Source organism: Sinocyclocheilus rhinocerous, unplaced genomic scaffold, assembly GCF_001515625.1.
Source record: "Sinocyclocheilus rhinocerous isolate Xijiao unplaced genomic scaffold, SAMN03320098_v1.1 scaffold1238, whole genome shotgun sequence".
In the NCBI taxonomy this organism is placed as follows: domain Eukaryota; kingdom Metazoa; phylum Chordata; class Actinopteri; order Cypriniformes; family Cyprinidae; genus Sinocyclocheilus; species Sinocyclocheilus rhinocerous.
In genome coordinates, this window is record NW_015662954.1 from 678,212 (window position 1) to 690,863 (window position 12,652).

The following is a 12,652-nucleotide window of genomic DNA, read 5'->3' on the forward strand; positions in this document are numbered from 1 at the left end:
CAGTCAACCCTGTCCCTTCTGATATTGGCTTTTGAGCGTTTTCCGCAGCTTCTGAGAGCCGGAGGGAAGATGCTTAGCTTGGTGTTGACCAGATTTATGTTTTCAATTTCAGCGGCTGTGGGGGCATTTGTAAATGACGTGCCAAATAAAATGTAAACAGTCCTCCCTTCCCTTATAAATGAGACCTCAAATGCAATCAACTATTTCACGGCCAAATGATCCATCCAGCGCTTTTTCATGGGATCAGAATCTAATAACGCGCCGAGAAGAGAAAGATCAATACCACAAAGCAAGGACTCTCTTCCACAACTTCTCTCGGATGATATTTTATCACGCCGTGCTTCTGGCTTCAAATAATAATGATTGAAAATGTGAACGGATCTGACAGTGGCCGATTTGCAATGCATCAGCCGTCTGGGACGCAGCACCCTTCTGTCCTCGAGTTGTCTGCACCTCCAAGCCTTTGCTCAAAGCCATCAAAGTGCATTTCTTCCATCTTGTCCGTGTATACAGACATTGAACTGTTGGTTCCACTGTGCCAACTCAGAAAGTACAGAATGGGAAGAGACAACTCCAAAATGGCTTGAAAAAATTGAGTATTTCAATGTATCAGCATGTTCTACAAATGTTTATATAATTCATTTCACACTTTTCTGTTTGAAACAGGTTATATAACTAACCACCTAAAATAGTTTCATCAGCACTTAATGTGGCCTCTATGTAAATAAAGCTCACTATAGATTACATTATGTATATGTATTAGATAGATCGACTGATAGATCGATAGATAGATAGATAGATAGAACAACAGATACTGTAGAAATAACAATAGAGCGACAGAATCAAATCGACAGAAAGCAATAGAAGGAATGAATGACAGAACGACAGATAGATAGAATGATTGAACGATAGATAGAATGATAGAATGATAGATAGAACGATAGATAGATAGATAGATAGATAGTATAGATAGATAGATAAAACAACATATTGCATAATAGAGTGATAGAACAAATGACAATGTTAGAATGACAGACAGAATGATAGAGCATTAAAATGACAGAACGATAAAATTCCACAACAAAATGGAGTATATGAATGTATCAGTATTTTCTACTAATGTTTATATAATCCGTTTCAAACTTTTCTGCTTTGACCTTCCTCACAGGAAACTTTTTCCAAAGTGCTGTGATTCCCTTGAGGAGGAGGAGTTTAGGAGAGCCCTGAAGATGTATGACAATGACAAGACAACCCTGACATTTCCTCAAAGGATTAGAATCACTGCAGTCGTCGGCAATGACATATCCATATGAGTGCATGAAATTCCAAGCTCTCCGAGACATTATTTTATTACTGTTTAACATTTGAAAGATAAATTACACTCTTTCAGATAGGCGTGTGTCCTGTTTCTGTTGATTGTCTTCATCGTAATTGCTTTGGCTGTGCGAGAATGGCTTTTTCAGCACGGAGAGCTTTATGGAGTGCGCCCGGGAGTGGGATAATCAGCAAACGGGAGCAGTTGATGAGCAAACAAAAATGAAACAATAATATATAAGCGTAAAAGGACGCAGCACTGCCAAGCCCTTGTAATCTTTTCCTCAAGTTGCTATTACTGAGGCGGCGGTCTACAATAACACGCCTGTGGGAACAAACACTCCTTTCAGAACACTGATGAAACAGAGTCGTCAATTTGCGTCTCAGAAGAGTCTCTTGAGACGCTCCTAATAATGCTAACGTGATGGGTCCTGCAAATTGTCATGAGTTTCATTTTGTTTCATCATAAATTTGGGTTTGCGTCAGGTTCGGGTTTGTGTTTGCGATATTTTGTGATAAAAATGAATAAATACTGTAAATCTAAATTAAGTAATCATAAAAATAAAAAGTGATAAAATATTTTGGTCAATTATTACAGTATTTGCTTGAAGGATAAATAAATAAATAATAATTATTTAATAAATAAATAAATAAATAATAAATACAGGTAATTATTTGAAGATGGATTGAAGGGAAGGATTGCAATGCAATAATGTCAGTACAAATCACATTTGCACAATGGGAGCCGGTCACCCGCTGGGAGCCGAGAGGTATAAATGACGACCGACATTCACATGCATCAATACCGCTCTGACATTTCTTCATTTAAAGGATCTCAGACCACTGACAGCGACTGCCAAGCCAAAAGATTGATACATTCAGTTGCTCAAACCACATGGGTGTGATTCAGTAAATAGAAGCCATTCGGTTATTGATAGTTTTGAGACTAACATAGATGTCCATAGACGAGTAAGGTTTACTGCTGTTATAAAAGTTGATTAAGGTTAAAAGGACCAGAGGCTGTAGTCAAATGTGGTCTGAAACATCTAGGGGCAAAATCACAAAAAAGTTGAAAATTTCAGCGTAAAAACTTCATCCTATTCACTAAACACCTAAAATACAGTGTCATCAGCAGTAAATGCAGCCTCTATGTAATTAAAGTTCACTATATAGATAGATAGATAGACAGACAGACAGACAGACAGACAGACAGACAGACAGACAGACAGACAGACAGACAGACAGACAGACAGACAGACAGACAGACAGACAGACAGACAGACAGACAGACAGACAGACAGACAGACAGACAGACAGACAGACAGACAGACAGACAGACAGACAGACAGACAGACAGACAGACAGACAGACAGACAGACAGACAGACAGATAGATAGATAGATAGATGGATAGATGGATGGATGGATGGATAGATAGACAGATAGATAATCAGACAGACAGACAGACAGATAGACAGATAGATAGTTGCACGGACGGACGGATGGATAGATAGTCAGACAGACAGATAGACAGACGGACAGACAGACAGCTTAAAAGACAGACAGACGGACGGATGGGTGGGTGGATGGATGGATGGACGGACAGACAGATAAATAGCTTGAAAGACGGAGAGACAGACAGACAGACAGACAGATAGACAGACAGATCGATAGTCTGAACGCTCATATCTAATCAGGTCAAAGTATTTTCAGTCCTATAAACTGTTTTAGACAAATCTGCTATGTTATCTTACAAATCAAATTGAAGTTTGGAGGAAAGCAGCTGGATGATTTGTTGTGACTGTCTGGTCGAGTTTAAAGCGCTGGGGTTTCGGCTGGGGGCAGCATCTTAGTGAGCTGAAGTCAGGCACTGTCCAAGCCACTGCTGACAGGGCTAGTGCAACAACTCGGGGAGCGTTGCAGAAGCTAATGAGCAGAGGTGTCACAACATTTCAAACTGTTGCTCCTCAGATCTGACAGCGCCTCTGTTCTCTGGTGTGGGGAGGTCAAACTTGCTTGAGAGAACTTGAGAGAGAGAGAGAGAGTGGGGGGAGAGGAAGGAACAGAGCAGCGTAATGTGGCGAAAAGAGAAACGCAAGAGGAATGGGGTGAGATGCAGTGTTGAAGATTTCCCCCCGACCAGATCAGATACTCTAGATGGCCTGAGGGCTTACGTAGCCAAGGATAGATTTTGTAAACCCCCCTAACCCTGGCTGTGATGCAATCCACACAGCTTGGGGGATCATGTGGGAATGAGGAGATCTGCCATATTTCTCGAGGTGGGGAATCTTCACAACATACTCTGAAAACCCAACGGAGCTCTAATCAATGCACAAGATCAAATATTGCTGTCTAACTGGGATATAAATAGAGACGTGTGCGAACAAAAAAATCTCTTACTTCCCTCAAAATCGTCAAAATCAATCAGATATCAGCAGACGGATGAACCCTGGATCAGAAGAATAGGATCAAGGAAGCCGTGTAGCACAAATTTTCTCAATCCTGCTCCCGGGGGTCCAGCAGCGCTGCACATTTTGCATAACATTCTTATCTAACACTCGCTTCAGCTGGCTAATAGAGTGCTCCGTGTTCACATGACTTTTACATGTTAATCACACACACACATCTCAATTGACTCTGATAGAATTATACATTAGCATGTTGCTAAACTAAAAGCGAAAAAATAATATAAAAAACAGTTATAGACAGACAGATACAGATAGATGGATAGACAGACAAACAGATGGATAGATAGTTTGATAGACAGATAGATAGACAGATTAAAAAGAAGACAGACAGACAGATAGATAGACAGACAGATGGTTAGACAGGAAGCCAGATAGACAGATGGATAGATAGGTAGACAGACAGAAAGATGAATTGATGGATAGATGGACAGACAGATAGACGGATAGATGGACAGATGATAGACAGACAGATAGATAGACTGATAGATAGATAGACAGGCAGATGGAAGGACAGACAAACAGATGGATAGATAGACAGACAGAGCGACAGACAGACAGACAGATGGATAGACAGGTAGACAGACAGATCAATTGATGGACGGACAGACAGATGGGGAGATAGACAGATAGATGGATAGACAGACAGACAGATGATAGACAGACGGATAGACAGGTAGAAAGACAGATGAATTGAGGGATGAACAGACAGACAGACAGACAGACAGATGGATAGAGAGACAGATGATAGATAGACAGACAGATGGATAGATAGACAGACAGTTAGACAGGATAACAGACAAACAGATGGACAGACAGGTAGACAGACAAATGGATAGATGGATAGACAGACAGATGTTAGATAGATGGATAGACAGATAGATAGACAGACAGACAGATAAACAAGTAGACAGACATGAATTGACAGATGAACAGACAGACAGACAGATGATAGACAGATAGACAGACGGTAAGACAGGAAGACAGACAAACAGATGGATAGAGAGGTAGACGAACAGATGGATAGACAGACAGATGATAAACAGATGGATAGACAGACAGATAGATGGTAGACAGACAGATCAATTGAGAGACAGTCAGACAGACGGATAGAAAGACAGATAGAAAGACAGACAGACAGATGATAGAAAGGTAGGAAGACAAGACGGTTATATAGGAATATGGACACGGACAGACAAACGGATAGACAAACAGTCAGACGGATAGAAGGATAGATAGACAGACAGACAGATGGATAGATGGACAGGTAGACAGACAGATTGATGGATGGATAGAAAAACAGACACACAAACAGACAGGGAGCTAATCACTATGCAGTGATGCTTAGCAGTCCTTTAGCATTAACATTAGCATCTGTTCTTCTGCATGGACATCTGTGATAAGTGTTTGTGATTTAACACAGAGCGGTGTCAAAGTTCAAAGCACTGGTACACATTCACGTGATAGCTGTCCCGGTGAAGCTGAGATAAGAGAACCCCCCCTGCACCCCACCCTCCATAATTCATTTCCAGAACTCATTCCCAGGACAACACGTCCATTCACCTGCCACAGCGATAAGAGGCTCCAAAACCCAGACACTGACTTCATAGGAAATCAATTTGTCCCCAAATGTACAGTAAATGACTGGGCTTTACAAATTCTGTTCCCATCCTACTGCGGAGGAGCGTCACATGGAAGATGACTGACATCGCTGAATCAGCATCCAATCACAGGCCAGCACACATCATTTCATCCCCTCATCAGCGGAGTGTTCAGCCAAGCGCACACTACACTACAACACTCGCGCTCTGGCCTGTGCACATTTAAAGACTCTGTTTCATTCTTTCTTGTTTTGTTATATTTTATTGTACCTCTCCATCCTCATTTGTATCCTGTCTTCTTAACTGTCTTGTCTAATAATAAAATTATGATTTACACTGATTCACACTATGATTTACACTGTATTGGCTGGAATGTCATATTCACAGCTTACTAGATTACTTAATGCACTGTTGGTTATATCGTTTACTTTTGGTCCTATAAAACTAGGTTGACATCTAAAAAATATTTGTACAAGTATAATAAAAGTATAATATGTTTACAGATTTATTGTATCACATTTTTTTAATTCATAATTCATATAATATTTTTATCATTCATATTTATAGTTGATATTTTATTTAATTTTAGTGTTTAATATCCGGTGTAGTAAATTTTTTTCGAAATTGGTTTTCAAATTATTTTTGTAAATGTTTTTTTTTTATTTCATACAAATTAATAAATGCTGTTCTGCAATGTTGTTTGCAGTGTTTACTTTCTTTTTTATTTATGTTTTTAACAAATTATTTATTTGTGAAAAAAGTACTATAATAGGACTACAGAATAGAATAAATTTGTTGATATTTAGAGTATAATTTATTATAATATTTTGTATGAAGTTGGCTATATTATTTATATCTACAAAGGTTATTTAGATTTTTAAGTTTCTTTTTTACTTTATTTAATTTTTTATTAAATTCATATTTTATTTTAAGGTTGAATTATTTGAGTAAAAATGCATTTTTTTTAACACAATAAATAATAAATAATAATTGAAAAATGCTCTGCACAGTTGGTTGGGTACACTTACTTTTTAATTTGTGTTTTTAACAATTTATTTATTTGTGAAAAAATTACTGTAATAGAATAATAAATGTTGTTCTGCATTGCTGGCTGAAGTCTTTAATTTATTTAAAAAAAATTATGTATTTGTGAAAAATGTACTATAATAGGACTAAAGAACAGAATAAAGTTCATTTTTAAAGAATAACTGGGTATTAAAATTTTTTTTTATTATAATTTTTATAATTGTACGTAAATTGTTTACAGTTTAAGGTTTCCATATTTTATATTTCATTTTATTTTTTAGTAAAGGTCAACTTATTTCTTTAAAAATGGATTTTCAAATCATTTTAGTAATTATAATGTTTTTTTATTACACACAAATAATTAAAAAAAATTGAAAAAAAAATTACTTTCTTTAAATTGCTCTAAGCAAAAATAACTGTACTCTAGATATTGGTGTGAGCCCTAAAAAAGGCATAGCGGTCCACGAGTTACAATCCCCAAATTTCGATTTCCTGCATCTGACTAGTTGAGGCTTTTTGTTGCCGACTTGAAAAATTAAAGGCCGACGAGTTTCAGTATGGAACTGTAAAAGTTTGGCTTTAGCTGCTGTAAACTGTAGCAATGTGGCAGTCCAGGACTTTATGGACAGCAGGTGTACACAACTTCTGTGATCGCCTGCTGAGCCAAACTCATAAAAGCTTGTTAATTTCCAAATCTGATTTCTTTTGCTCCGCCCCCTGCTGTTGCGTTGGGCCGCCCTCTACCTGTCTTTGCCAACATTAGTCTGACAGAGCAGATGGACCTGAGGTTGTTTGTGCGTGGCGGTCCTTTCCAACAGCCCGAGGGTGCAGGGATCCACACAGCCCGTCGTGCTGGGGTACTTGTCAGCAAATGAAGAATGATTGTCAATGATTTGTTGATCACTTCTCCATGCAGGATGGAATGTGCCAAGGGATGATTTAATGAGCCACTGGTGGCGGGCGGGGCGATCATCCCGCGTAAAGAGCAGCCGTGCACAGGGGGATTGGCTTGCCCACATAGCCATCAATCAACAGGCGTGCCGATGAGTGAGATGCTGCAGTGGGCTGAGTTTCCTCTCGGGAAATGTCCCAGAAGAAAATTGCTCTCTAGGGTTGTAGGGCAAAAATATTGATAGGGCAAACTTCATTCATCTTTTACATGTAAATATGGAGCCTAATATCGATGCAACAGAGGGCTGCTAAAGGGATTATTTAGTTTTTGTATGTAATAAAAAAATAAATATTATAAATTACATAAATCTGTCAATTTTAATATTTTATAATAACACAAAATTATATTTGACAAATATAAATTTAACATAAACCCATCAGCAACCCTTTGCTACATTTCAAGTAGTCACCATAATTACATTTGAAAAATGATTTTTTAAATATATCATTCTAATCCATCCATTAGAAAATTAAGAAATAAATAGGAAAAAAATATGTAGTTATTAAATTAACTTATTAAAAAAGATCAAATATACACAGGCTACTAAGGCATCTTACTTCCACATGATAAAAAAAACTTTAAAAAAAGTAATTGCAACTTTATATCTCACAACTCTGTGTTCAGACATTAATTCACAACTGTGAGAAAAAAAGTCAGAATCGTGATAATTAATTATATAAGTAATTATAGTATATAGGCAACAAGTATATAAGTAATTATTGAATTACAAATATTATTGTTAAAATTAATTAAAATGACATTTACATGTATTAATTAAAAGTTATTAAAAATATTAACAATTATAATAATATATTAACTATCAGCACCCCTTTTAGTTAATTATAAAAACTAAAAAAATTAGCTTTGCTATTAATAGCAATAATGCTATTAATAAAATAGGCTATTAATAGCAATAATGCCTGTGTGTTTGCAATATGAGTAGAGGGACCAAACAAAGCCATGGAGGAAATGCATACGAGGTTAAGGGTGGAGAAAATATATGGTAGTTTGGTGGAGGCAAATGCAATGTATTGCTGGCGAAAAAGGCTTGGGGAACCTAAAGGGCTGCTTTCACTCCATTTTGGAAGTGCATTGCAATTTTCATACAGCCTTTCCGGCAAATAACAACAGGCCAGAGGGGACAGGGGTTGAGGGAGCAGCACTGAAAAAGAGAATGAGTAGAGTGAAAAAGAGAGACTGAGAGATGGAAAATGTGGGATGGTATATATATATACAGTGGGTACGGAAAGTATTCAGACCCCCTTAAATTTTTCACTCTTTGTTATATTGCAGCCATTTGCTAAAATCATTTAAGTTAATTTTTTTCCCTCATTAATGTACACACAGCACCCCATTTAATACTTTATAGTACTAAAGTATTAAAATATGCAAATAAAATGGTATATGGTGTATTATAAGGACCTGGTGAAACTCCAGATCCATCCAATGAAAACGTAACCCTTTCAAGTATATTATTGGACGAGATTAAATTGCTTCTCAGACTAAACATATCGACTGCTTGCAACAAAGTGAATGAGTATTGAATCATACGGGTGTGCTTCGGTCTGACTGCATTACGTGTGCACTGTAAAACTGTCTCTGCGCTATTCAGCTTTGACAGAAACATCATCTACTTCCCCTGAAGGCTGAATAAATATGACGGCCGACATTTATATTTGGCTTTTCAATTGTTTTAATGCACTGCGCAGCCTCCCAATCCCCATTTGCAGCAGTTGTGACCCATTGACTCACTGAGTATCCTCCACACTCATTTGTTGATCTAAGCTTGACTGATTTGATGGACCTTTAACTCTGGAATGTAGAAACTAAAATAGAGAGACACCATTATCTTCCATTATCACCATAATCTTTATTGTTACTGACAGAATAATATCTAAATAATGCTGCAAATCACAACATTATGTAAATAGCATATTCAAATTATATTTACATTATACAGCTCAATAACCCACATTTTTGTATGGAATAATTTTGTACGGAATCCCACCAGAATGGCTTGCCAAATACACATTATTGCAATTTTATCTTTACAAACTTCCAGTTTTACAAACTGAGGGATCAATCAAAGTTGTTGTTTATGGTAATTGACTGCATTTTGTCAATAAAAGTGTATTTTGAACTTAAAACATTAATTTGAAGTCAAAATTGTATAACTGTAAATGCATTTCTGTCCATTCTAACAAGTTCTGAATACGATGGCAAACTCCTTTAACTCACAATATGTCCAGAAAGAGGATTTTCAGAGTTGTCTCTCATGCTTGAGAAGAGTTACGGATAGCAATCCAAACCCGTCAAGGTATTTCTGCACCATTTTGTGTCTCAAATGAATGTGTGAACTCTTCAAGCGTTCCTTAAATTAATGAACATCACCAAACTCAGGATGTGTCTCAATCCAGTTCATGTATCTCCTGGAGCGGGAGCCCCGTGGAGATTGATGGACAGGCTCATCTGGTTGATGTTGGCATGTGGTGCGTCTAAAGAAAATAATCTTGTCCCTGCTGCAAGCCTCTTTGCTCTTTCTCATTAATGTTTCAATTGCCCGGCAGATGCGCGGTCAATAAATTATGCAAGGATCCTAAATGCCTCTTCCCAAATGGCTGAGCACAACCTGAGTCCCAACGGATGGAGTCCAAGGATATCATGTTGCAGTGTCATGTAACGACTGTACACATTTTGTTCCTAAGACAGACAGCAAGAGATGCAATGCGGTTGCTAGGGTGTTGCTATGTGGTTTCTAGGGTGTTTTGTGTGGTTGCTGTAGGCCTAAGCCCAAAAGAGACCACTGTTAAGTCTCTATGATATTATGGTTTGTATATATGGCTCAGAGTTCCTTGCTCAATGTAAGTCTATGGAATTTGTGCCCACATTGTCCACCAATTTTATGCTGTCCAAACTCTTGTAAAACTACACCTTTCCTCAATAAACCACCCAATCTGAGGTACAATATTATTCATGTTTGCAGCATAAAAAGTCATGTTTGCAGCACAGCAGGGCAAGACTAGTCCTAGCAAACTGCGGTAATGAATATGAATACAAAAAAGGGAATCAAAGAACACTTTCCCTACATAATTCATCCTTCTTTCATAAGACAACACATTGACTGCAGAGATCAAGTGTTAGGTTAGTACAAAATGTGGTCAAGAGTTTGCAGTAATATGCAATTAACTTTCTGCCTTTGGCTGTAATTAATATTACACACACCGCTAATGCAGAATGCTCCACAGGAAAAGCCAATTACTAAATCACCCGAAGGAACTTTCGACGTCCGAAAGTGTTTCGGTAATTACATAAACACGAATTGTTTTCTTCCGAATGCCATTTGCGTCAAAAATCTGAAATGAATCCCTAAGGCTGTGCAGAATGGTATAAAATATATCTTGTGAATCAAATCTATAGACGGGTTATTAGTGTACATGCTGCTTAGTATCGTACTGTTATGCTTACTAGCACAAGTGTTAGTGACAGATCGACTGTTTGTTGTAGTTTAGCATAATTCACATATTGACTGTGCAGTTGGCTCGTGAAAAGATTGATAATGAGAGCCGGGATAATGCAGCTTTGCTAACCTTTGACCTCTCCACCATAACACAGCTGGGACCTTTGACATCCAGACGCCTCTCCGTAATGACACCTTATTATGGCCTCAGCTGTCTGTTTAGCTTATGAGCACAAAAGCAGTGCAATTTTTTTTTACAACTAAAAGGTAAAAGTTAAATATAAAGACAGATAAATATATATGCACAGATTTTTGCCAGCAAAAGTTACAAAGTGTTTGGTCTGATTTTGTCCTCATCCTTTCATGTTTTTCTGCCCTAAAACTGGTAGTCAAAGACTGTAATTGTTGAAACTAGGTAGGATGGTCTCACATCCCACCCACTCTGTACGTACATCGGTCAGACACTAGGTGGTGCTTTAATTATCAGATTTAAACTTTCACTAATTACTCTGGAACTGTGTGAGCTAGAATCAATTCCTTGAGATATCCTTTGAAACTGTTGAAACCTGTTTGAAACGGTCATTGTCAGTTTTAAAATTGGATTTGGATTTTTTGAAAAAATATACTTTTCAAACTCATCCTAGACCGTTTATGCACTTTGCACAGAATTTGATGTGTTTCATCTATAGACCATCATGGCTTATATTTATCAGAATAATTTTGATTCGTCATTTCATTTTGCATCGATTCATCATTTAGTTTCGGACATCAAATTCATAAGCCCATGAATTTTGGGTTATCGGCCATTATGACCTATATCTTCTGATAGCAATCTACTGAAACATCTACAAAACTTATTGCCATTATACGAGTTATGGGTGGTTTTTAGGGCCTTTTCTGCAAGTTTTATCATGTATGTGTCTAAAATCTTGAAAAACCACTACTCCTATGTATGAGTAATAGTAATAATACTAATAATAACATGTCCACTTTTCATGATTCACTCCAATTCAGAAGGATAAAACTCTAACCTACGTTATTACTGAGAAATACACCACATTATGGATGTTAACTGCGTTCTGAAGACTGTCATTTCATGCCCTCTTCAAGTGATTACAGTTCTAGCTGTTCCATATATATTATTCTCCTCTTTATCCCTCTCTCCTTTTTTTTCTCTCCACAGCATAGCCTTGCCCTCCTGTTCAGAGTGTGCTCTCATTTTCTCGAAACCTTCCAACCTCCGGCCCAGCTCTCCTTTCACCTGTTCCTGTTCTTGTCTGACAGAGAAGAATGAGCTATGTGCAGCCCTGTCAGATCACGCAGCCATTTCCCGTACATGCCACCTCGCAGTTTGCTGTCAGGTCTCTCTGCTTCTGTAAACCACCTGCAGAGCTACTCATATCAACTACACCAGGGGTTCCCAAATTTTGCAGTCAGCTGAACACCCTACAGCCAAAATGATTTACCTGTACCACTTTTTAAATATATATTATAAAATTATTTTAAATATTTTAAAAATGTAACACATTTGTATGTTTAATTGTGATTTTTTAAATTTATTTTCTATAGTAATAACAACAATAATAATAATAATTATTATTATTAATTGTTATTTCTAATACAAAAATAATTTACTAATAATATATTATACATGTTATTACTAACAGCAACATAAACAACAACAACAAATGCTTCTACTACTACTACAAATATTCCTATTAAAATAAAATAAAAATGAAAATAAAAACTGTAAAAAGTGACAAAAGGAAAATAAATATAATAATAATAATAATTATTATTATTATTATTAATTTTTATTTCTAATGCAAAAATAATTC

At 37.0% G+C, this 12,652-nt stretch overlaps 1 protein-coding gene across 1 annotated transcript in view; it reads right to left on the minus strand.

Annotated features, from left to right (window-relative positions):
- Positions 1–12,652, minus strand: part of LOC107728538 (neurocan core protein-like) — a 141,822-nt gene that overhangs the window by 22,812 nt on the left and 106,358 nt on the right. The gene's annotated exons all lie outside the window — the stretch shown is intronic.